This window comes from Pituophis catenifer, unplaced genomic scaffold (genome assembly GCF_029215685.1).
Source record: "Pituophis catenifer annectens isolate HBS135680 unplaced genomic scaffold, rPitCat1.0.hap2 SCAF_5, whole genome shotgun sequence".
Taxonomy (NCBI): domain Eukaryota; kingdom Metazoa; phylum Chordata; class Lepidosauria; order Squamata; family Colubridae; genus Pituophis; species Pituophis catenifer.
This window is the reverse complement of record NW_027256885.1, coordinates 60,903,972-60,928,572: the sequence shown is the minus strand read 5'-3', so window position 1 is coordinate 60,928,572 and position 24,601 is coordinate 60,903,972. Positions and strand designations below refer to the sequence as shown.

The 24,601-nt window shown below is 40.3% G+C and overlaps 1 pseudogene; it reads left to right on the top strand.

Annotated features, from left to right (window-relative positions):
- The first annotated feature begins 1,412 nt into the window (after nt 1–1,412).
- Nucleotides 1,413–22,908, top strand: LOC139317690 (uncharacterized; annotated as a pseudogene).
- The last annotated feature ends 1,693 nt before the right edge of the window (nt 22,909–24,601 follow it).

The window sequence follows — 24,601 nt, the reverse complement described above, 5'->3', positions numbered from 1 at the left end:
CCCTGGTGATTTTAATGAACACACATTCGTTGGCTGACGAGATTGTAAAGCCCATGTGTTTTAAACTACTGGTGAGGCATTCATACCACCTTCTGCCAGATTGTTTTAGACCATAAAGGCTTTTGTTTAAAAGCTAAATATCATTTCCCTGGTGATCTATACCTTGAGGAGCTTTAACATATATTTTCTTATCTAACTTGGCGTGTAAGTATGCTGTTTGTACATCAAATTGATACACACTCTCGCCTTGTATGGCAGCTATGGTGAGTGCGGTTTTCACACTTTCAGGCCACACTGTAGGTGAGAAGGTGTCAACATAATCATCAGGGAATCTTTGTGAGAAACCCTGTGCAACCAACCTCACCTTGTAAATGAACTTCACATCTTCAATGGGCTTTTTCTTAAAGACCCATCTTGTGCCAATTACCTTTTTGTTCATTGGTAACTCCGTTGGGGTGAATACCTCTAGTTTTTTCAAACTCTGCAATTCGGTATCCATCGCAGCCCGCCAATTCTGTTGTTCTTTATCAGATAACATTAAAACATCTTCATATCTTTGGGGTATGACTGAAACCTGGTCAACAGAAGTGACAAAACCTTCATACCTTTTTGGCTTCTTCCCCCTAGTGGATCGAACTGGCCTTTTAACTGGTTCTTCATCCACTTCAGTACTATCTGATAGATTGTCCTCCTCACCATCACCATCCTTTACCTTTAAAGTGGGATGCCCTTCTTTCCATGCTGTCTCCGTCTTCCACTTTAAAATTCCCTTCAAGGGTTTGCGGGGTGTACTGTCCTCCTCATCTCCAAAACCAGAAATGTCGCTATCAGTAGATAGGCCTTCAGACACTTTTTCTGCATTTTTATTTCTACTACGAGGGGGTGTCACTGCGTTCTTTTATTTACCAGCTGAGCTCATTATTTCTGGACTGTCAGACTTTCTGTAGCTTTCCAACTTCTTATCAGTAAGCTACGTGTATCCGCATCCACCCACATTCCTTCACACTCTTTCCTTTGTTCTCTTGCCAGAGGTGTCGGCTGCTGAGAAAAGCAGCTGGCACGAACTATTTCAAAATGTAACAATTACTTTTCTTAGTTAGTGAGATGTTTTATTTTCTTTATAACAAATAAATGAGTTTTATTAGAGAATATTTCTTCGGGTTTTATTTCAGAATATTGCAACTAATATTATTATAATAATATAATAACTAATAAAGCCACGGTCCACCCTCTAATTAATGGTGAGATTGTCCCAGAGCCAAAAATGGGATTAATCAAAACCCTGACATCTGGTAGCAGTCGGATGGCTGAATTTATGGCTTTTTTCCTTGCTTGCTACTCTGATAAGACCGCCTAGGCTAATTAGCTAGATGATTAGTTTACGACTGAGGAACGTTAATCTATCTGCTAAGATGCCAAAACAGAAGAAAAAGGGCAAAATGAAGCCCAGAGCTTTATCCTCTTCGGATGAAGAGCAGGAGATAGAAACACCCTCAGGATTCCAGCCCCTTGCTACAGCCACGCAACTGGAACAAGAAGGGTCCATGGGTGAGGAAGATCTGAAAATGCTTTCGGAAATGCATCAAGGGAGAGATAACAGAACAGCTGCTTTTGAAGATAATGAATTGCGACTGAGGTCGGTAGCTTTTTCTTCTCAATTTGCATGCTATAAATCTATCCTCCCGGAGCCCTCAGATTATGATGTGCTTGGTGCTAGGCCAAGAAAGTTTCCACAAACGGCAAAGCTTTTTCACCCCCACGCAGAGAGAGAAGTAATTTACTATCTTCCTCAAAGCCCTGAACTCACTCGGCGTGAGATGGCCATCAAATCCTATCATGAGCACGTAAAATATTATGAAAATGAACTGTCTCGGTTTAAGAGGGATTTGTTTATGCTTGAGCAAGATAAGACAGAGCCTTGTGACTTAAGAATCTACAAAAGCGCCATCTTGTCTTCTTCCTCAGAGCCAAAGACACACCCCCTGGTGGATTCTGTGTCAGGCCAATTAAAACAGAGAGCAGTGCACACGTCACATAATAGTCTCCCTGATCAAGTTACATGTAAACCTGCCATGCAGTCATTTTTTGTAACTGGGCTGCCCGAAGCTAAAGGTGCAGCACAATCTGCTGGCAAAAGTAATTTACTACAGGAAGCTGAAAGAGAACAGAGTTTAGATGAGCACTTTGAATTATTACAGCAGACGCTAGCAAACGTGTCATTTGCTCGTTCAAATATTCAAGCTGAAATGCCACAAGTGTCTCCACAGACCCCATCTCCAACACCCCCTGGTGGTGCTGGTGTCTTTTTAGATGGAACACAATTACGCTCAATGCAGCAAAGGCAAGCTCAAGCACAAATGGCAGTTGGAATACAGCAGATTCCAATGCAACAGCAGCCACAAATGCCTGCATATGTGCCACAGCCACAAGTGCAAACAGGGCCAGCTCCTGGTCCACCTCCAATGGCACAACCAAGACCATTTTTAGGTCCACAACAGGCACAGCAAATACCACAGGCATTTCTGCCAGCACAGCCAGCATACCAAATGCATGCTCCTTACCAGGCATTTTCTGTCTCTCCACTAACTGGTGAGTCAAAACTAAAAATGTCAGGACATAATTATAAAGCCTGGGTCAGTGAGATTACACTATTGCTTCTTAGAGAAGGCACTCACTGCATGATTTTTAATCCTCCTGGACAACCATGGAATTTTGCAATAAGAGATTTAGAGATTAGAGCTCGCACAATATTATTGATATCCATGGATACTGAACTGCAGGTCACTTTTCCACCAAATACAACAGCCCGACAAATTTGGGCTGAATTGGAAAATTGCTACAGGCCTGTCTCAATTGAATCTTCATGTTTACTCATGTCTGAACTCCACGGTTCGAGATTGAAACCCAGTGAACAAATTGGAGGGCATTTGACCAAACTGAAAGGAATCAGAACAGAATTGAGAGAAAGAGGCCATAATATTGAAGATATTCAAATGATCAGCATCATCATTAACTCATTGAATTATGAATGGAAAGATGCTGTTACAAAAATTAACCAAGTCCCAATTGCTCAACGCACAGTGGACAATGTCTGTAGACTTTTAATTGAAGAAGAGGCATTCATGTTGGCCATGCCACATTTGAGAGGACCACCCACATCAAGAGCTCCAGCTAGGCGCTCCTTCTGAGGAAGAGCCTACGCCCCAAGGATGCCAAGGTTCAACACCTGCAATCGTGTGGGACATGCCACCCGGGATTGTCCCCAACGAGTTCCAGCTCCTGTCTCATACCAGCCCAGAGGTACAGACTCCAGAGGCAGAGGCAGAGGCGGAAGACAAGGTCATCGTGGTCCAAAGCGTGATCCACAAGCTCCACTCGCCACATTGGCTTTGACCAATGATCTACAACCTCAACCAGAGTACGACAGACGACTCCTGTGGACTTTGGACAGTGGTGCAGCATTGCATGTTACCTACAGAAAGGAACTTTTCACAGAAATGCACGAGCCTGAACCAGAACTACGTGAACTTTACTCTTTTTCCAATCATCCTTGTCAGGTCAAAGGAAAAGGAACTGTTTATGTTGAAGAGCTCGATGCATTCATTCCTGATGTTTATTACATACCAACAGCAACCAGTAACTTGCTTAGCCAGAGTCACTTGTCTAGAATGTTAAAATTCCAGGTTCACCACCTTGAAAAAGCAGGCTACATAGTTAAAGATGGAGATATTGTTGCTGAAACCATATTAATTGGTGGTGTTTATTACTTAAAGCCAAAGCCTAAAACACAAACACAGGCAAGTATACAAACTCCAAAAAGGGAGAGCACAGGCCCAGAGAGAGATCCTGTTGCTACCCCTAAGGCTCCTAAAGCCAACAAAAATAGAATTGGTAAACAGGTTGCTCAGAGCAAGCCTGAGGTTCCACATAAAAATGTTAATGTTGAGAATTCACTAACTGGTAAACCTTTGCATTCTAGGTGTATCCATAAATGGCATAGAAAATTGGGGCATGCCAGTTTCCGTGTTCTTAGGAAGATGCCGGAGTTCGCAAAAGGTTTGGATCTAAAGGGGTGTAAGGTGTTTTTGGATTGTGCTGTCTGCAAAAAGGCCAAATCCAAAGCAGCAGCCATTCCCAAACACGCTACACGCCTGTCAACACGCATTTTTGATTTGGTTCACATTGACATAGTTGGTCCTTTCCCGCCATCATTTGGTGGTAGAAAATATTTTCTAACAATTGTTGATAATTACTCTAGATATGGATATGTATATCCCATGAAAGAAAAATCTGAAACCTTTCAGATCTTTAAAGACTTTGCAGCCCTTGTTTCTACCCAACACCAAGTTCGCATCGCCAGAATCCAGAGTGATCATGGTGCTGAATTCATGTCTCAGCGTTTCAAGGACTGGATGCGTAAGAATGGAATTCTTCATCAGACGTCGGCGCCTGACACACCGGCTCACAACGGAGAGGTACTGCAAACCATGATGCGTTGTCTCCTAGAAGACGCCAACCTTGATATGATATACTGGGGTGAAGCTATAAAATATGCAAATTACATTGTCAACCGTACTTGGAGCAGTGTAACAAATCAGACTCCTTTCTTCATGTTGTACGGGTACAAGCCCAATCTTAAAAACATCCATATTTTTGGTTCATATGCTATGGTGAACATTCCCTTAGCTCAAAGAAGAAAAGGAGGTCCAGCAGCAAAGAGACTGAGATTTATGGGCATTGATGAAAATTCAAAATGGAGCAAATTTATTGACTCTAAACATGTAATTGTGATTTCCCAATCTGCTAATTTTGAGGAAGATATTGACTGGTCCAGGATTCATTCCAATGATCCTGGAGTTTATTTTCCCAGAGATGATACTGCTGATGCTACGCAGATTGATGATCAAGATTCCACTGGTTCTTCTCAACCCGATGTTCCATCTTCGCAAGCCGCAGATGTTGACGCTAGCGATGAATATGAGGACGAGGACGAAGCAGAAGAAGACTGGACAGTTGTTCCGAGACGTTCCAAGAGGGCCACAAAAGGGATCCCTCCACAACGATATTCTTGGCAACTGACAAAAGCACCCTTGCCTTTGATTTGCAATGTTACACTTCCACCTGATAATTTCACACAAATCAAGCAGCTTCCTGATTCAGAGCAAGACAAATGGTATGAAGCAACGCAGGTTGAAATGGACAGTCTAAAGAAACTTAAAGTGTTTACACCTGCAAAACCTCCAGCAAACAAAAGAGTCATTGTTACTCGATGGGTCTACAGAATCAAAAAGAAACCAAATGGTGAGTCACTGTACAAGGCCAGACTTGTAGCTCAGGGTTTCGCTCAACGTTATCCTGAGGACTACACAAATACTTACTCACCGACAGTCAGAACTGAGAGTGTAAAAATTGCTTTAGCAACTGCAACTATCCTTGGTTTAGAAGTTATCCAGTTTGATGTTGACACGGCTTATCTACATGCAGACCTAGATGAAGAGATCTATGTAAAAGGTCCTCCAGGATTCCGACAGCAAAAAGGGGATACCTGGTTCCTAAACAAAAGTCTTTATGGTCTGAAACAATCTGGTTTAATGTGGTATTTATGTCTTACTGACAAACTAAATTCAATGGGCTTTATTAAGTCTGAAACTGATGAGTGCGTGTTCACAAAAAGATCTAACAATGCATATGAGATAGTTCTTGTTTATGTTGATGATATTGTTTATATTGGTCCAAATAAGCAAATGAGTGAAATTTTTGCCAAAGCTTTGCAGAGATACTTCGCATTGAAATCATTAGGTCATATTAGCACTTAATTAGGTGTTCAGATTAAAAAAACACAGAAGGGGTTTAGTCTTTCACAAGAAGATAAAATTGAACAAATTTTGCATCATTGCAACATGAAGGATGCTAACACAACAAAGACACCCATGCAAACAGATTTTCACAACTTGACACAAGAAGCAAGTCCTGAGGTCGAGGATGAAACACTTTATCGTTCAGTCATTGGGTCACTATTGTACATTAGTAGTTGAACCAGACCCGACATTGCACTTAGTGTTAATCTCTTATCTCGACACATAGGTAAGGCAAAACAGTTTCATTGGACATGCGTTAAGAAATTATTGAGATACCTACAATACACCAAACACATGAAATTATTGTTAGAACCAACACATACTGATTATGCAGAATTATGTTGTTATGCAGATTCTGATTGGGCAAGTGATAAGAAATCACGTAAAAGTACTTCAGGTTATATGATGTTCTTAAATGGATGTCCTGTTTATTGGCAAGTACGTAAACAGAATTTTGTTTCTTGTTCATCTACTGAAGCTGAATATGCTTGTGTTTCAGATGCATGTAATTCTCTAACTTGGTTTGATGCTTTAGTCACAGATATCTGGACACACCCGATCCGACCGATCACTGTGATGGAAGACAATGAATCGGTGGTTTATATTTCTGAATCACATTTTACAGGTTCTAGGTCCAGACACATTGACATCCGTTATCAAAACATAAAACATTTAGTGAAAAAAGGTTTTGTTAAAATGCAGTATGTATCTACACATGATCAAATTGCTGATATGCTCAACAAACCACTCCCAGCAGCTCAACACGAGTATCTGCGTAAGAAGATGTGCCTTATTTGATGATGTACCTGATATTCGCTCAACTGGCAAAGAAGGGGAATGTCACTGCGTTCTTTTATTTACCAGCTGAGCTCATTATTTTTGGACTGTCAGACTTTCCGTAGCTTGTCAACTTCTTATCAGTAAGCTACGTGTATCCGCATCCACCCACATTCCTTCACACTCTTTCCTTTGTTCTCTTGCCAGAGGTGTCAGTTGCTGAGAAAAGCAGCTGGCACAAACTATTTCAAAATGTAACAATTACTTTTCTTAGTTAGTGAGATGTTTTATTTTCTTTATAACAAATAAATGAGTTTTATTAGAGAATATTTCTTCGGGTTTTATTTCAGAATATTGCAACTTGGAAAAGCCACGGTCCACCCTCTAATTAATGGTGAGATTGTCCCAGAGCCAAAAATGGGATTAATCAAAACCCTGACAGGGGGATCTTGAGCCAGGATCTCATTTGCATGGATCCTGCTCCAATTAGTGCCTTCATAAAAGGTGGCTGACCTGGATATTACTATTCTGCCATTTGAGTCCACAAACCTAAAGGCCTTAGAACCTGTCTCATAGCCCATAAACCTCAGTTTGGCTGAGACTTTATCCCCCTTCTTTCTAAGTTCTTTTGGGATGTGGACATCAGCCATTACTCCAAATACTTGAAGATGTGCCAATTTTGGCTTATGGCCATACATTATCTCATATGGGGTCTTTTGTACCACACTGGACCATACCCGGTTGAGTGTATAATTTGCATACGAAACAGCTTCCGCCCAATATGAAAAACCTAAGTTAGCATCCTCAAGTGCACATCTTACCATTGTCTGCAGCATACCATTCTGTCTTTCTGAAATTCCGTTCTGGAATGGCGAATAAGGCGAAGTTCGTAAATGTATTATGCCTTTCCGTTTTAACCAATCAGAGAACTGTGCTGAGTAAAATTCAGTTCCTCTGTCGGTCAAAATCTTTTGAATATTGACCTTATGCTGGTTCTCCACTAGGCGGCAGAATTCCTTAAACTTAGACAATGTCTGATCCTTAGATTTAATAGGGTAAACAAATCCAAACCTACTATAGTCATCCACAATTGTCAGAAAGTAACGATTTCCACTAAAAGAAGCTTTCAGGGGACCCACCAGATCCATATGTACCAACTGGAATATGTGTTCAGAATATCTCAGGGATTTTTTGGGTGCAGGACTTGTTTTTGACTTTGCAATCCTGCAAATAGAACAGTCCAGAAAAACGTTACAATCTTTAACCTTAGTTCCATTTGAACATTCAGATACCTTTTGTACTACTGGAAAACTTACATGACCCAATCTATGATGCATAAGATGAGCACATTCATCATGTAATGGCTTGCCAATGGAGATTGCGTTGGCATTCTCAAGCTCACTCCTTTCCTGTTTTAGGTTAAAACTTACAGACTTCTTACTACTTAAAACATTTTTACAATTACCTTTAAAATTCCCCTTCTCTTGTGTACCTTCAACATCATCAGCTGAATCAAATTGGGATTCATCATCATCACTATCAAAAGTGGTAACCTGGTTTGTAACATCAGATTCCTCAGCCTTTGAAATAGGAGAGTAATGGACTTCCGGTTGGCACCGCAGGCTTTGTGGATGGTCTCCTTAGACCGCCAGCCCCGTGACTTCGTAAAAGCTGCTTTGACAGCGCAAATCGGCTGTCTGGTGGCTGAAAAACCTCCCCTTCGGGAAAAGAAGGAGAGGAGAGCCGGTGGGTGAGAGTAGAGCTCCCCGAAAGTCCTCTGGAATAATTCCAGAGGCTTGGAGGGTGAGAGCTCCCCAGTCAGCCCGCCAAGAAGCTCCGAATCCGGGACAACTCTGTGTAAGCAGAGCTAGAAGCTGCATCCGATCCTGCTGTCAAAAAGTGAGTCTGATTGATTACAAGCGCAGGCAGAGCAGAAACAGGAGAACAAGCCTTAAAAGTAACAGAGCTTAACTCCGGATTTACTTTGTTTCAAACTGAATTTCTTTGAGCTGGAGGCTGAAGATGGCGTCTTTCTTATGGTTTTGAAAGTGAAAGTCAGAAACGAAAGTGGTTATTGAGAACTTTGCACTGTGAGAGTGGATTAAAGCTGCTGGGAAGTGAGAGTTTGTGGAGAAAGGACTATTTTAATTAGAGACTATAAATTACAAGCATTTTAAAGTTGTTCAAGGGACTTTGTGGCTTTGAAAAAATAAAAAAAAGATCTTTTTAAAAGAAAAAAAAGATGGCTTCTAAACAAGTTAAGCCAGGAGTTGTTAAAGGAGGGGGAGGTTCTCCAGTTGTGTCAGTGGTGACACAGAAAGCACAACTTCCGGCTGATTCACAGAGTCAGGAGGCTGCTCTTAATGATTTCAAAGAATTTATGAAAGAAGCCATGAATAATCAAGCAACAGCAATGAAAGAAGCTATGAATAATCAAGCTACAGCAATGAATAACTTAACAGTACTTGTGGAAGGGAAATTAAAGAAAATTGAGGAGGATATAAAGTCAATTAAAGAAGTGGTTGCAATAAAGCATGATGAAATAAGAGATGATATTGTTTATACAGTATCAGGATTGTCAAAACTTGTTATCCAGCTGGATGAGAAAGTGGAAGAAATTAATGAAGCCAATTTAAATTTGGAAAGCAAAATGGGAGATGTCATGACCAAAACAGAGAAAGTTGATGATGAATTGGTAATGTTACAATACAGGTCCATGGAATTTGCTTTGAGATTGAGAGGCCTGAAAGAAAACAGCAAAGAAAATTTAAAGGATATTTGTGCTGATGCTATTGCAGAGATAATTAAAGAAAGACCAGAAGATGTGGCAAGCCGAATTGATAAAATCTACAGGGTTAACTCCTGGCTGGCAAGACAAAGACAGCTGCCAAGAGATGTGGTGATTTATTTTACAACCAGGAGGATCAGAAATGATATTTTACAAGCTTCCTACAAGAATAAGGTTCAGGTGGCTGGGCAAGAAGTGGTGGTTTTGAAAGAGATCCCCCCAAAGATGTTGAGAAGTAGAAAAGATTTTGGCTTTTTGGTAAATGAGCTGAGAAATCAACAAGTGGAATACAGATGGGACGTTCCAACTGGTCTAATAGTGACTTATAGTGGAGAAAGATACTGGTTAAACACAGTCTGGAAGGCAAAAGATTTCTATGTCAATGTTTTAAAGGCTGGATACCCACCCTCACCGGGGGGGGGGGGGTAGAAAGAAAATGGAGATGATACAACAAGAAAAAGATGGAAAGCAGATACAAACTTATGCTGAAGTTGCAGCTGGAGGAATCATCATGGAAGAAGACTTGGATCTTGGGGGCTTACCCCCAACTCTGGAACCATCTAAGAAGGGAGAACCGAAAGTACAACGACTTATAACAACTTATAAACTTCAAGAACAACAGTTAAAAATGCAACAATCTCAAGATCTATCTCAAGAAGTTCAGAAAACAGAAGCGGGGGGGAGGGGGGGCTAGGCCAAAGAGTAAGGTGGAGGAGGATCTTCAGCTGATGCTCATGCGGCTTCGAAAAGCTAAAGATGGCAACTAAATTTCTATCTTGGAATGTTAATGGCCTAAATTCACCACAAAAAAGAAAGAAAGTATTTCATTACTTGAAACAATTTAACAATGATTTTATTTGTCTGCAAGAAACACATATTAGGTTATTAGACCAAAAATATTTGATAAACTCAAGATTAGGTACACACTTTGTGGCATCAGCGCCAGAGAAGAAAAATGGGTTAGTTATATATGTAAAGAAAGGATTATCAGCTAATTTAATCAAGGCAGATGATCAAGGAAGATATATTGCAATTGAATTGGAATATATGCCCCTAATCAGCAACAAGACAAGTTTTATAAATTTTTACACACTAAAATAATACAATGGGATTATAAATCTTTTATATTAATGGGTGACTGGAATGGAGTAATAGACACACAGAAAGATAAAAAAAGTTTATCAAAGATTTCAATACGTGCAAAATTACCTAAATCTTTTTTTGATATGATGGAAGATATAGAACTGAGAGATATTTGGAGAGAACGCAATGTGGAGGAAAGAGACTTCACTTTCTTTTCTGATAGACATCAATCCTTCTCCAGGATTGATTTTATACTAACCACAAATGATTTTATTTCTAGGGTGAAGAAGACGAAGATATGTCCAAGAATTTTAACTGATCATAGTCCGGTTTGGGTGGAATTTGAACAGGAGAGGGGAGAAAGGAGATCTTGGAGGTTAAATGAAAATTTATTTAGATATGAAGAAAATGTGAAAGAGCTTAAAAAACAAATGAAAGATTTTTTTGCTATTAATATGAACAAGGGTACCTCTATGGAAATGGTTTGGGATGCTAGTAAGGCTTATATGAGGGGTACGTTAATACATATGAATAATAAACATAGACTAGATCAACAAAAGAAGCAGAAAGAGATAGAGGAAGAAATAAAAAAGAAAGAACAATTACTTATACTTAATCCAGGAGATAAGAAGGTAAAAGAAACAATAAATATATTACGAGGGCAATTTAATATGTTAATGGCTGATCAGGTGGCAACTAGCTTACAATATGCTAAACATAATACATTTTGTAATGCCAATAAACCAGGTAGGTGGTTGGCCTACATGCTGAGGAAAAAACAGAAATCACGAGTCATTGGTAAGATAGAATTTAGAGGTAAGGAAGTTTATCAACAGAATATGATCAAAAAGGCTTTTTTAGAATTTTATACAAAGTTATATGCTAGTGACTCAATACAAGGTATAGATATAGATAGATACTTAAAGGAAGGGAATATTCCGGAATTAACGTTGGAACAGAGGGAAGGATTGAATCAACCAATAACTTCTGAGGAGATCATTGCTGCAATTAAGCAGTTAAAAACAGGGAAAGCTCCGGGAACAGGTGGATTAACAGCTGTTTATTATAAGAATTTACAGTTTGAAATGGTAGAACCGCTTAGAGCTTTATTTTGTAAAATTCAATTAGGGGGAGGAGTTCCACCCTCTTGGAGAACAGCTTTTGTTTCACTGATCCCGAAGGAAGATCAAAATTGTACCAAACCTGAAAATTTTAGGCCAATTTCACTTTTGAACACTGATTATAAAGTTTTTGCTAAGATATTAGCGAACAGATTAATGCCAGTTATGCAACAAACAATTCATAATGATCAATCAGGTTTCATAAAAGGGAGGAAAATGAAATATAATGTTAGACAAATTATAAACTTATTGGAATATTTGGAAAAAAACAACCAGGTCCCTGCAGCGTTCATATTTTTGGATGCAGAGAAAGCATTTGATCGACTGAATTGGCAATTTTTGTTTAAGATAATAGAAAAAATGCATTTTGGGGAGTATTTTATACACTCAATTAGAGCAATATATCAGGAACAAACAGCACAAATAATAGTTAATGGAGGCCTAACAGAAGTCTTTAAAATTGAGAAAGGTACAAGGCAGGGTTGTCCCTTGTCGCCATTGTTGTTTATCTTAACTTTAGAAGTTTTGTTGAATAAGTTACGTGAATCTGATAAAATAAAAGGAATTGTAATTAGACAGCAGGATTATAGATTAAGAGCATTTGCAGATGACCTGGTTCTTACTTTATCTCAACCTATAGAAGTGGCTCCCTATATGTTGGACGTAATAGGTCAATATGGTAAGGTATCTGGATTTAAAGTAAATCAACATAAGACAAAGATGATAATTAAAAATATGTCCATATCTCAAAGAGAAGATTTAGGGAGAATAACGGGGTTTGAAATAGTTAAAAAGGTTAAGTATTTAGGAGTATATATTGCAGCCTCAAACACGAAATTGTTTAAAAACAATTATGAAGTTCTCTGGCAAAAAGTACAGAAAGAAATGGAAAATTGGAAAAAGCTACAACTATCATTACTGGGAAGGATAGCAGCAATAAAAATGAATGTTTTACCTAGGTTCTTATTTTTGTTTCAAATGATACCAGTGCTTAAGAAAGACGGAAATTTGATGGAATGGCAGAAAGGGGTTAATACTTTTATTTGGGGTGGGAAGAAACCAAGAGTGAAACTGAAAATTATACAGGATGTACGTGAGAGAGGAGGTCTTAAAATGCCTAACCTAAGACTGTACTATGAAGCAGCTGTTTTATCACAAATTAGCGACTGGTTTAACTTAACTGAAGAAAGAATGTTAAACATAGAAGGCTATAATTTGTTATATGGATGGCATGCTTATCTGTTATATGAAAAAAAGGTGGATAAAGTGTTTAAGGGTCATATACTTAGAAATGCGTTGTTGAGGGTTTGGAAAAAGTATCAATATAAGCTAAACTATAAGATACCCATATGGGCAAATCCTAGACATGCAATAGAAAATATAAGTATAGAGCAAAAAACAGAGGTGATTATGTCACAAGTAAATGCCTTATTCTTCATTATGTAAATAGTACATGACCAGGGTATCAGGGGTTAACTTATTATTCACTACTTAATATATTCATATTTAACCACTCCCATATCTAGCTCCACCCCATGTATATATAAGGAGCTGTATGCATTCCTTCTGAGCTTCTATCTGTGATTATTCAGTGAATATAGAATGCCTTCTGTAAATAAACAGTGCTTTATTTGAATATCTAATTCTTAATTCATTTATTGAGTCTGATCCTGAAAATATCATAACAATCTGGTAGCAGAGGATGGTTGAATTGACTCAATAAAACTTTAAATATGTCTGAGAGAGAAAACTCCAGAAACAAAAGAGAAAGGCCCAACACCAGGGCATACAGCAAAGAAATGGAAGCAGATCAAGAAATGATCGATGAATCCACGAATGCAATATCGAGAGAATCTGAAGACTGCACTACAGACAACGAAGAAATAATGGATGAAACTGATGACCAAGAAGAAAACGAAATAGAAAACAACGAACTCAGGTCAGAGATACTAAAACTCTTAAAAAGCCAAAAGAACGATGAAAATCTCATCGCGAACCTCCAAGACATATTAAGAAACAACGGAGCAGCGAGAGAGAAGCACATCGTTACGGATGAATCTAAAGACTCAAAAACAGTGAGCGATCTGCCTGCAGATAAAAATACAGCGAAAAAGAAAACTAACAGTCCCGCGCAAAATTTCGAATGGCAGCCATCTTGGTTTCAACAGACCCCTAAGATGAGCGAAGCAGAGCCAATCAGAAAGCAGGATTCAAAATATCTGGCGCGAAAAGCCTTACTCGATGCAAGAAATGAAAGGGAGAAAATTTACACCTCAGAAGAATCAGACACAGAAATCGAAGAAACTTCAATAGATATGCGGGTAAAGTCAGCAATGAAAACGCTCTTTGCAGCATTTGGACCGAAATTGAAAATCACTAAAGAATCAACGAAAGACAGCAGTCAAAAAACAAAGAAAAGACAAGCAAGCAAGCAAACATCTCAGAATCTACCCGCTTCTATCCAAACGACGAGAGCACCGACGCCTGAACCCAGAGAGCCCTGCAGATACCACCCCACACCACAGACGATCCCAGGGACCAGCGTCCTCAACGAAAGAAAGCGAGCGCCTGCTACCACCAGGACTCCCAAGATCGAGCCGGAGACCGATTCCTCGGAGGAAGAGCAATGCGGGGGAGCTGCAGCAGCGAGAACCTCTCACGACGGCTTCAGGAGCGAAATGAACAACGCGCATGTGCAAGACTACGCAGACAGCTTCGGAGGACATGAGGAACGCAGAGAACCATTCAGACTCGTTGCAAGCATACCCACGCCATTTTGCAACTTTCAACATTTACAAGATCACGGACTACCCCCAGTTGTAAGTAATGGATCCAACAATATTGGGAATTTGCCCAATGACTTCCCAAAACTGAGAATAGATGGTATTAATTTGCAAGAATGGTGTCAGCAGCTCCAGGTTGTCTTTCTAAAAGAAAACTTATTATTTTTTATTACTAACCCCCCAAAAAGACCTTGGACTCTAAAATTGGACTGCCTACACCATAGAGCATTTTTCTTATTAATTTCCAGTGTATCTCCTGCCATGTACCACAGTATTAAGCAAAATCTGACTGTCTCAGAAATTATTCAATGCATGTTTAAATTGTTTCACAGTGAAAGTGTAGCCACTACAACAAGAATGTCTAAAGATTTCTTCTCAGCTAGGATAAAGCCAGGGGTTACCATAAGTGAACATTTAATATCTTTAAACAAAATCAGAGCAGAACTGCATTTAAGGGGGGAGATAATTTCAGATCAAACAATGAAGAGTGTTATCATTAACTCACTAGACCCATCGTGGGATAACTATATATCACATTTAGACACAATCAATTTAGGATATTTATCCATAGAAAATCTATCTAATAAGCTAATAGCTGAAGATAATTCAAGGAGGAGTCGTTGTAACAATCACATGGAACATAAACAATATAAGAAGGTAGCATTTCAAGAAAGATATCATGAACCAATTGGATGCCACAACTGTGGATCCAAGGAACACAATAGGAGAGATTGTCCTAAACTCCTCAGAGAAAGACAAAAATCAGACCATAGAAATAGATACCACAACAAACAGTCATCCATTGATAGACATAGATATAGAAGTCCACCCAACTATAGAGAACATAGAGGGGGCAGGGATAATTCAAAGGATAGAAGGTCTGGTTCACTGAATGGGTTAAACAAACATGACAACACTAACATACAACAGCCAGAGAACAACGAATAGCTTATCGATTCTGGAGCAACTAATCACACTACAAATAATAAAAATATATTATCTTCATTTGTAGAATATAAAATTGTAATTAAAGTAGCTAATCAAGAAAAGGTCCAAGTCATAGGTAGAGGGAATATAACCTTACCTGGCCTAGGAAAAATAGAGGGGGTATTGTTAATACCTGAAATACCTCATAACATACTTAGTGCAATAAAACTAAGCAGAGATTCTGACATAAATATTGTGTTCTCAAAAGGAAGAGCAACATTAGAGAAAAACAGAATAAACATAGGTACTGTGATTATCAAAGGAGGTCTACCTTATTTGATGACAAAAGAGAGATGGTTACACAACATTGATTCCAACATGGAAGATAACAATGACATAGATAATGGAGACAATAGTAATAGTGACAATGAGGAACATGAGATAATTCATAATCACAAAGACACATCCAATGACAAAAAACCTAAAATTGGTAAACCAATTCATGATGAGTGTGCTCATGTCTTACATAGGAAATTAGGACATGCCAGTTTTCCTGTAGTACAAAAGATGACTGAACATGCTGAAGGTGTTAAAATAAAAAATTGTAAAAACTATTTGGAATGCTCAGTATGTAAATCTACAAAACTCAAAACTAGTCCCAAACCCAGAAAGTCAACAAGATCAACCAACAAAATTTTTGACTTGGTACACATGGATCTAGTTGGTCCATTAACACCATCAATCACATATAGAAAACGTTATTTTCTAACCATTGTGGATGACTATAGTCGTTATGGGTTTGTCTATACATTAAAGCACAAAGATGAAACTTTTCAGAAATTTAAGGAGTTTTACAAACGTGTAGAAACACAACATAATATTAGAATAAAACAAATTATGACAGATAGGGGATGTGAATTCATGTCAAAGGAATTCTCCCAATGGCTAAAAGACAAAGGGATGTTACATTACACATCTAGCCCTTTCTCTGCATTCCAAAATGGAGTGGTAGAGAGAAAGAATTCAACATTACAAACCATGATTAGATGCACATTAGAAGATGCTGGCTTAGGTAAACAATTCTGGTGAGAAGCTTTACAATATTCCAATTATACACAAAATAGAACTTGGTCCAGCATTGTAAACAAGACACCATATGAAGTAATGTATAGTAGGAAACCCAAAATAGCACACATGCACATATTTGGAGTCACTGCAGACGTACACATACCTAAGCAACTGAGACATAAAGGTGAGAACGTATCCAGAAGACTTAGGTTCATGGGATACGAAACAGGCACAAAAGGGTACAGATTTATCGATAATAATAACAAATTTATAGTTTCCAGAACGGCTGTATTCCATGAACAGGCCAACTGGTCTAAAATACATCTTAATGAAATATTCCCAAACACTAATCCAAACACTAAATGTCAAGAAAAAAGGACTAGAGAAGAATACAATCACAACTCACATAAAAACAAAATCAAAACATGGACAAACAGTCAACACAAAATAAAGACAGATTCATTAACAAAAAAGGAAGCAAGGTATTTACATGACAATGATAGTAAACCAGAAAGAACGATCAGAAGTAACAGAAATCAAGTGCCAAACAAATACAAAGATTATGTAATGTATATGGATGGAGAAACATCAACACCAAACACATACGAGGAAGTGTTAAAACTTCCCCCCGAAGAAAAGAAAAAGTGGGAATCAGCCATGACTAAAGAGATGGATAGTTTACGAGAATTAAATGTATTCACACCTACACCTGCACCTAAAGATAAAACTGTTATTGGCACCAGGTGGATATATAAAATCAAAAACTTAGAGGGAGGCAACACCTTATACAAAGCTAGACTAGTTGCACAAGGTTATGCACAAAAATATCCCGAGGATTACACAGACACATACTCTCCCACAGTAAGAACTGAGAGTGTTAAAACAGCTCTGGTTATAGCATCAGCACTTAACCTTGATGTATTCCAATACGACATACAGACTGCATATCTACATGCAAAATTAGATAAAGAAATATATGTAAGAGCACCTCATAGTCAATACACAAACAAAAATGAAACGTGGTTGCTAAACAAAAGTTTATACGGGTTGAAACAATCTGGCAAATGATGGTATGAATGTTTAGTCAAAGTACTCAAAACTATGAATTTCAATGCTACAACTGCAGATAACTGTTTCTTTGTCAAAAAAGAGGGTGATTCTCTAGAATTTGTGTTAATTTATGTGGATGATATTTTGTATATAGGTAAACACAAAGAGAGGAGAGAGACATTTGTAACAAAACTAAATGAACATTTCTCTTTGAAATCATTAGGTAAGGTAAATAAGTATCTTGGAGTTCAAATCAGTAAAACAAAAAGGGGATTCAAACTTTCTCAAAGAGATAAGATTATAGAACTTCTGAACAAATGTAACTTAAATAATGCTAAGCCCTGTGACACTCCCATGCAAACTGATTTTTTGAGGAACACAGATGAGTCATCCCCTGAATTTAAAGATAATACACTTTACAGATCAGTCATCGGTTCCCTTCTATATATTTCCAATTGGACTAGACCTGATATTGCTTTGCCTCTCAACTTGTTGTCTAGGCACGTCAGCAAACCATTATTATATCATTGGGAAGCTGTCAAAAGAATATTAAGATATTTAAAGAATAGTTTAGACTCCTGTTTATTATTGGAACCTAATAATGTCAAAGAGCCCATCCTCACATGTTATGCCGATGCGGATTGGGCTGGCGATACCACATGTAGAAAAAGCACATCTGGCTATATATTTTTCCTTAACGATTGTCCAGTTTACTGGTACACTGGTAAACAAGATTTAGTAGCCACCTCAACGACTGAGGCAGAATATGTTTGTCTGTCTAAAGCCTCAAATAACCTCATATGGTTTAATGACTTATTGTCAAACACTTGGAAGAAACCTTCATTACCATTTATCATGCATGAAGATAACAAGGCTGCTATTGAAATATCTAGATCTGATGCTATTGGACAAAGGTCCAGACATATAGATATAAAATTCAAACATGTGAGGCAGTTATCTCAGGATGGATTTATTAAAGCAGTTCATTGCGAAACATCAGAGCAAATAGCTGACATATTGACAAAGCCTTTGCCTTCTAAGCAGCATAAATACTTGACTTCTAAGTTACAAGTTTTATATTGTTCTGAATCTGAATGTAATTGTTGTAATATATCGAATCGGCATTTAGAGGGGGATTTGTCACAAGTAAATGCCTTATTCTTCATTATGTAAATAGTACATGACCAGGGTATCAGGGGTTAACTTATTATTCACTACTTAATATATTCATATTTAACCACTCCCATATCTAGCTCCACCCCATGTATATATAAGGAGCTGTATGCATTCCTTCTGAGCTTCTATCTGTGATTATTCAGTGAATATAGAATGCCTTCTGTAAATAAACAGTGCTTTATTTGAATATCTAATTCTTAATTCATTTATTGAGTCTGATCCTGAAAATATCGTAACAGATTACTTATAAAGAGCTTCTTCTTTTGGAAAGGGGTAAGTTGCAATTGAAATCTTTAGATGTATTAAAAGAAGAAGGGATAATTTATACTTGGTTTCAGTATGGTCAGCTTCAAGCTAGATGGAGGGAAGATCAAAAAATTGGTGTTATGCAAAATGAGGAAAATTTGGTGAAACAGATTAGAGATCAAAGTCAGATGCATATTTATTTTATTTTTATTTTTATTTTATATTGGATTTCTATACCGCCCTTCTCCCTGAGGACTCAGGGCGGTGTACAGCCAGATTAAAAAACATGCAGAACAAATATTAAAAACAATTAAAAGATATATAAATTTGGCCCAATTAAAACTCATTTACCAATTAAAAACGTTTAAAACATTTAAAAAACAGTTAAAAATTTCATCTTAAGCCAGCCCGGCTTGTTTAAATAAATGGGTTTTAAGGGCGCGACGGAAGGCACTGAGGTCTTGGATTCTCCTTATCTCTGGGGGGAGCTGATTCCAGAGGGTAGGTGCCCCCACAGAGAAGGCTCTCCCCCTGGGGGTCACCAGCCTACACTGTCTGGCTGATGGCACCCCGAGGAGGCCCTCTCTGTGGGAGCGCACGGGTCAAAGGGAGGTCGTTGGTAGCAGCAGGCGGTCTCGAAGATAGCTAGGCCCTATGCCATGGAGCGCTTTAAAGGTGATAACCAACACCTTGAAGCGCACCCGGAAGACAACTGGGAGCCAGTGCAGCTCGCGCAGGAGCGGTGTTACATGGGAGCGCCATGCTGCTCCCGTCACTACCCGCGCTGCTGCGTTCTGGACCAGCTGGAGCCTCCGGGTGCTCCTCAAGGGGAGCCCCATGTAGAGAGCGTTGCAATAGTCAAGGCGAGAGGTGACGAGGGCGTGAGTGACTGTGCACAGGGAATCCCGATCAAGAAAGGGCCGCAACTGGCGAATCAGGCGAACCTGACAAAAGGTCCCCCTGGTTACAGCCGTCAGATGTTCCTCCAAGGACAGCTGCATATCCAGGAGGACTCCCAGATTGCGAGCCCTCTCTGTGGGGGCCAATGACTCGCCCCCAATAGTCAGTGATGGAGTCAACTGACTATATCGGGATGCCGGGAGCCACAGCCACTCAGTCTTGGAAGGGTTGAGCTTGAGCCTGTTCCTCCCCATCCAGATCCGTACAGCCTCCAGGCACTGGGACATCACTTCAAGGGCATCGTTGGGGTGGCCTGGGGTGGAGATGTACAGCTGGGTGTCATCAGCGTACTGGTTTGGAAAGGTTGTATAATGTTTTATTGGAAATAGACTCAGAAACGGAATTGGTTAAGGATTGTATGATAAAATGGGCACAAAACTTTCAGGAACCAGTGATGATGGAAACGTGGGAAAAGATTTGGGTCAGAAATGTTAAATTTACGCAAGCACAAAATCTGAGAGAGAATTTTTATAAAATGTTTTATAGATGGCACTTAGATCCTAAAAAATTATCATGTATGTATTCGAATTTGCAAGCTAAATGTTGGAGATGTGAATGTGACGATGCAACCTATTATCATATATGGTGGACCTGTAAGAAAATCAAGGCATTTTGGATAAAAATTTGGTGGGTGATGCAGAACATTCTGAAAAAAAGGTTGAAATTTACTCCTCAATTGTTCCTACTGGGTATAACTACGGATTTATATCCCCTCAATTCAGTAAACAAACTTCGGTTATTCACAATATGTTTGCTGACGCCACTATCCAGCAGCCATAGTTTCGCACGTTGTCTCCTTGAGAGATCTAATTCAGATGTCTCAACTACAGTAACAAGGTTACTAGCAAAACCAAATTTGTCCTTCTTATCAACCTTCTTCGGCCATCTACCCCTTCTCTGACTAGAAGGGTTACTTTGTGGCTTCCCATGTGGGGTAGGTGATCTTTTTCTATATCGACCACCAGAGGGCGCCCTTTGGCGTGGTCTAACATTACGCGGGCAATCCCTTTTGTAATGACCCTTAGACCCACAAGTAAAACATTCTCCAACAGTAAAGATCTTGTCGGGGCTATTTGATCTTCTCATTTGCCTATCCTTCCCATGGAAAGTTGCCCTATCTTTTCTCAAGTTGTCTTCAGCAATTAACTTACCAGACAGAACTTCCAGGGACATATTTTCAGGGCTAATGTTTTCCAGTCGGGACACAAAATTATCCCAACTAGGATCTAGGGAGTTAATTATAATACTAATAAAACTTTGTTCATCTACATGCTGTCCCCTTAAGGTTAACTCCTCTCTCATTTTATTAAGTTCACAAAGGTGTGCATTCATATCAATACCTGGTTTCAATTTTGCAGAACGAAATTCCCTGGAAATTCTGCTTGTTGCATTTGAATTCTTGCAACGAAACAGTTTAAACAATTTTTGCCAAACTTCACATATAGTTAAACCATGTGGAATACTGGGATACAAAGCAGGGTCAATGGCTGATAGCAAAACACAAAATGCTTTGTGATGCAAAAGATCAATTTCCATGGTCCAGGGTTTGTGGGGGGGATCAAGCAATAACGATAACACACCCTCCCTCTGTCAGGTTTTGATGCTATCTCAAAATAAATGAACTTCAAAACTGCCAATCTTTAAGGAAATTTTCTCTGTATTTGAGCACAGCAACCGGATCCTGGCTCTTCGCGGTCAATACTGACCTTTGCCCCCCAATCCCTCCCTTTCCGATCCCCAATTCTCTGCTTCTCATTGGCTATCTTCCAAGTCACTCTCCTGGTTCCTTTTCCCGTCAGTTCACAGGAATGTTTCCCCCCTCCTCATCTCCAAGGAGACCGAATCTTCAAAGGGATTTAGCAGGCAAAAGTTCAGGCTTCATCCTCCCTTTTCTATGTCAGCACTGAGACTCTGACATCCTCATTAGAATAACCTGTACATTTTTAGACCATTCCTCTAAATTCTTTCCACTAATATGTAAGGTTTTAAAACTGGATGGCAAAATATTTGCATTTGAAGGCGTAGGATTAGAAAAATGCTGCCTCCCATGATGCCGCAATTTTTTAAACTGGCAGTAGGGCATAGGAATCATGGCAGTTGGCCTAAAAACTGCCGATTGGTCACTCAATGGTGGGCCCCCTTCAATGGGGGGGTCAAATTCTCAGGCTGTATGTACTCAGGAATCATCCATGCCTGTGGTGCAGAATGCAAAGACCTCCTCGGCTGCCCCCCCGCAGAAAATCTTGAGCATTCTGGAACATCAACTTCAGTTGGCATAGTCCCAGGAGTAGCTCCAAAAACTGGGGGGACCACGGGAGTGCCCACCCCATTTGCAACAGATAAAGAATGGGTGATAGATATCGAGGGGGTATTAACACGAGTTGCAGTTTCACGTTGAGCAAGGAACAACTGAAAATCAGTTCCAAAATGCGCAGTTAATGTCTCAATGGCACTCGTAACTTCGGATTCAGGAGGTGAATTCCTTACATTCAAGGCTGTGCCCGCCGTCACCGTATTGGTCATCTGAGTAGTAACCCGCCCAGGCAGCATTGGCAGCATTTGAGATGCAACCGGAGCTAACAATGCTGCAGTTGGAGGGGGGGGGGGGTAAAACTTTCAGCTGGCTGATCTAAAACTGTTTGGGCAGTAGATGGCGCCATTACATTTGGTGGGAGATTTAAAACAGGCAGTCCTTTGTTTCCTGCCTTAGGTCTACAGCCAGCGAGGGGGTTTACAGGAGAAGTTTGGAAATCTCTTACTGGCCTGGTGTTTTCAGTCCTTTCTCGAGCTGCTGCTTGTGTAGTTGTGGCTTGCATTAAAAAGCTGAAATCAGCAGCTGGATTCTGGGACGTCGTGGGGAGACCGAAGGTTTGAAGTATTATGGACCTCAGTTCATCTTCTCCCATCGATCTTCCGCTCGTTGTCTTAGGGGATACCCGTCCACTTACTGCTCCTCCAAGTGGGGGAAAATCACCTTCTGCAACGTGCATCTTGAGAGCTGGGGCGTCTGTTTCAAAACTCACAGCCTCTTTGCTCTCCTGCCCGGCCGTTGCTTGAAGTCCTCCAGCTGAAGTCCTCCTGGCTTGTTCTTCCATCAATCGGCCTTGGAGTTGCTTACTCTTGGTAAAGGCCCGGGTCTCGACTTTATCCTGTCGCATTGGTTTAATTGTGGGCATGCTAGTGCATTGTGCTACGGATCAGGTCCATCGAACCATCCTCTGCTACCAATTGTGAAGGAAAGGGTCCTGTAAACGAATGGACCGTGGCCCGATATGCACAGAAACGCACTCACATGGAAGTTGACAGAGGAGTCTTGAAAAATTACTTTAATAAAAACACATAAAAAAACAAAACCTACAAGAAGGCATCAAACAGCCTAAAAGATTCTCCTCTCAGCAAAGTCCATTAGGTCTTATCTTCTTCCTAAGCGTGGGAGGCGCCCAGCATTCTTTGTCAGCCTTCTCAGGAGCAAGGCAGTGACTCAGCTCTTTGTAGTGACTTCAGCTCTGAAGGTTCTTTCTGAGAGTCTCATGGTGAGAGTCTCAGAATCCTCAGGCGCAACAAGGACAAACCACCAAGAACAACGTTGGAATGTAATGCTGGTTTAATCTTGTCCGTCCCGAAAACGCTGCAGTCGTAACGATGTAAAATTGGCGCTCCATGCATATGGCATGTAGCGCTTAAATCCATCCCGCGCCCGCCAGCTGTGAGGTGGAGCCCGGAACAACGCCCCGCCAGTGGCAAATCAGCAGGCTGGAAACGGGCGGGGCGGTGATAGGAGCCAGCTGCTGCATGTCAGAAACTTCCCGAGCAAAAGCTACCCGACCCTGTGAAATCCTAGCCCCGACGCTTCCACCCCCCCCACCGAAGCGCCTCTGTGCATCCCCCCCACGTGTAAATGTGCGCGTGTCCCGGCCGAAACTAGGAAGCGTGTCGGAGGGGCAGGCGCAGCCCCATGCTATCCCACGCCCGTGTTGCCGCGCGGGCGAGCTGAGCCAGGTGAGTTGTCGAGCGGTTCGGCGCCCAGCGGGAGGATAGGGCTCGACAGGCGGCTCCCCTTCACCAGGGACCTCTCTGTAAGAGATAAAATAGGTGTATTAGTGATAGCATTTGGTTTGTCTGGGTATTTTTTATGAAACTTCTTGCATAGTTTATCAGCATTTAAGTCCGCCTCCGGGACCCAGGATGCTTCCTCGAGCGGATATCCCTTCCACCGGACTAGGTATTTGAGCTTCCCCCGGTCAAGTTTGGAGTCCAGTATCTCCTCTATTTCGTAATGGTCACCTGCTATCGGTCCAGGGCACACTGGCTTATCCCGTACTGTCGTTACCGGTTTTAGGAGACTGCTGTGGAACACAGGATAGATCTTGCCTAATAAGGGTGGTAGTTTCAGGACCACCGTGACAGGGTTTATAATATGACGTATAGGAAATGGCCCGAGGTATTTCGGTCCTAACTTCCGGTTTGGTATACGCAGTTTGATGTACTTAGTGGATAGGTATACCAGATCACCCACCCTAAAGGGTTTCATACCCATCCGTTTTTTATCTGCCTGTATTTTATACACATCTGCTGCTCAATCTAACGCTTCTCTAACCTGGGGCCATAGTGTACGTATTTTCTCTGTCCACTCTTGTGGTTCTATTTTGTTACCCTGTGATTCCTCCAATTCAGGTATAGCGACGAAATCACGTCCAGAAACAATGCGAAAGGGCGTAAAGCCGGTGCTGCTATGCACTGCATTATTGTACGCGACTTCGGCGA